The sequence below is a fragment of the Agrilus planipennis genome, unplaced genomic scaffold (genome assembly GCF_000699045.2).
Source record: "Agrilus planipennis isolate EAB-ADULT unplaced genomic scaffold, Apla_2.0 scaffold18, whole genome shotgun sequence".
Taxonomy (NCBI): domain Eukaryota; kingdom Metazoa; phylum Arthropoda; class Insecta; order Coleoptera; family Buprestidae; genus Agrilus; species Agrilus planipennis.
Genome location: NW_020438920.1, coordinates 2,339,359 through 2,342,094, shown reverse-complemented (window position 1 = coordinate 2,342,094; position 2,736 = coordinate 2,339,359). Strand labels below are relative to the sequence as shown.

The following is a 2,736-nucleotide window of genomic DNA, read 5'->3' as shown; positions in this document are numbered from 1 at the left end:
AATATATAACGTAATAATACTTACCTATAGGTAACACCTAACATATAGTAACTTCGAACTGATCCATCTTATTATAAATTTAAACAAGGCTTGTATATTAATTAAGCATAATCTATTGACATTTAATATACTAATTAATATTCAACGGAATATAATACATAATTCATTAAAATGAAAACTTGTATTATACTGCATTAATGGCGATATAGAATATAAATAAATGCAAAAGCTACGAGATATGACTGGAGTTGAAATCTATTTGACACTTCTGTTTTAGTAAAAAATAAAATAAAACAACTCATCAGGCTTTAAAATGAAATAAATACAAGAAATATAACAAGTGGGTGGATGCTCCCTGGGAAACGGAAGTGTAGTCCACGTATATTCGATTTTCGATTTCTTTGTGGCATTAACTTGGTAATCATGTCTCACTTATACCGACAAGTTCGGCCATGTTGAATATTCAGTTAATTTTTGACAGGTACTTTGCTTGCACATGTTCTGGCTTGTCTTCGATTTTTACCTATTCCAAAAGATGGATCGAAGAATCTGTATCAAATTTTGTGTGAAAAACAAAATTAATTGAGCAGACGCATTCCGAATGTTGTCTGCGGCTTTTGGTCAAGCTATCTTGGACCGAAGCAACGTTTATCGGTGGTACAAAATGTTGCCAGAGGGCTGAGAAGATGGGAATGACGAAGACGGTGCCGGACGCCCGAGCACGTCAACAACAGGCGAAAACATTGATGAATTGAAGAAAATAGTGTTGGCCAATTGTCGAATCATCATTAGAAAGTTGCTGAGAATCTATATATATATCGATTGACTCCTACCATTCGATTTTTACCAATAATCTGGGCATGAGATGGGTGGCCGCAAAATTCGTACCAAAATTGCTCAATTTCGACCAAAAACAGTATCGCATTGACATTGTTAAGGAAAAGGTCATAACTGCTTACGAATCATGGGTTTATGGATATAATGTGGAAACCAAAGGTCAATCATTCCAATGGAAGATGCCGAAAAAAGCTCCCCAAGTTAGATCGAATGTGAAGGTTTTACAGTTTTCTTCGATTGTAGGGGTATGATGCATCATGAGTTGTTGTCACAGGGTAGAACGGTCAATAAGTAATATTACCCGCAAGTTATGCGCAATTTGCGCGAAGCAATCCGCCAGAAACGCCCGGATTTGTGGAAGAAAAAAAAATTGGCTTTTGCACCATGATAACGCCCCTGCCAGCGGCGGATTATCCACAAGACAAACTAGGCACATGCCTAGGGCGCAAGGTTAGAAAGGGGCACGGGCGGTAAAGTAAAAAATATATATAAGAAAGTATCTGTTTCCAAAAATTATTTGGCAAAGTATATAACCGCCAGAGGGGCGTCTACGAGGTGATAGCCTAGGGCGCTCTCGACATTTAATTCGCCTCTGGGCCCTGCTCACACATGTGACCTTTTCTTGTTCCCTGAAGAGGCTCATGAAAGCACGACTGACCCAGTCTTGGAATTGATCTTGGTCTTGTTTGTTTGATTTTGGTCTTAGTATTGGTAGTATAAAGACAGTCTTTGTCTGCATTTTCGCAAGACCAAGACCAAGACTGTAATACCAACGGATAGAAGAATGATAGAAAGATATTACTTTATAATAAAAAGCAGCGGGTACCTTTAGGATTTAAGCAACACAATACAGAAGTAAATATTAGAAAGGAAGTTAGATAAAGATAGAGATACATTTTAGTTCGTGTTTGCAGAAAAAGTGAATGTAATAGTGTGTGGTATTCAATTATAAGATAAGCATGTTTAAATTATGGTTATCAAATGTAGAATCTAATCTTATGGAATCCCATAATCCAGTAAACATAATTGTTTATAACGGTTTATTCGTCAATATGTATTTTATATTTTGATTGTACTGTAAAATTTATAGGTATAAAAGATAAATATGTACAGGGTAGTATTCTATTCTCAGCACCTTTGCAGGGGTATCTCCCTTATGTTTAACGATAGACGGTTGCAGTTTTCGCAGCAGTCTGCTACTTTTTCTTACAATTTGTATAATTACAGAATTATTTTCAAAGATTTTCTAAACTTTTCTTTTGTGTCCAATTTCTATGTAGTAGGCTATGACTAAATTTGTTTGAAGTAGAAAACAAAATGTCACCCCTATAAATTCCACATGGTTCAACATTTACATCCCGGCGAATGTTGCTTTGCCAATGCGATCTTTACAAAAACTAAAGCTTTTGGGTGTTTTATTACCACCAACTACTAATGCTGATGGGTGGGCAGTCCCGGATTACGCCGGAGGATAGAAGACTCTCTGCAGCTTCCCTTTAGGAATTGTGATATCGGTAGGTGGTGGTGGTTGCAGTGAGAAGAATGAGATGGACGAAATGAAGGCAGAAGAGAGTGAAGGATTATCTAATATTAATTGATGACGCAGTAGGTGTATTTTGAAACATTTTAGAATAAATTAAAGAAAAGAAAATTGCTTTTTTATGTTTCAAAGACATAAACATAAAAAAGCAATTTTCCTTTCTTTAATTTATTAAAATTATAAGTTCAAAGAAAAGCGCTTCTCGAATTTCTTGGAGATAAAGAGGATTTGGAAAACACTGAAAGGGTTCAAGTATGTAAAAAAGTGCGTAGAATCTAACGGTGCAATCAGTTTTCAGGTGCGGTGTCTAGAAAGTACTTTCCGGCACTGCTAAACGCGAAAATGAGTAAAATTATAAG

General features: G+C 36.1%; 1 protein-coding gene across 1 annotated transcript in view; it reads right to left on the bottom strand.

Annotated features, from left to right (window-relative positions):
• Positions 1–2,736, bottom strand: part of LOC112904238 (protein yellow-like) — a 13,615-nt gene that overhangs the window by 6,660 nt on the left and 4,219 nt on the right. The gene's annotated exons all lie outside the window — the stretch shown is intronic.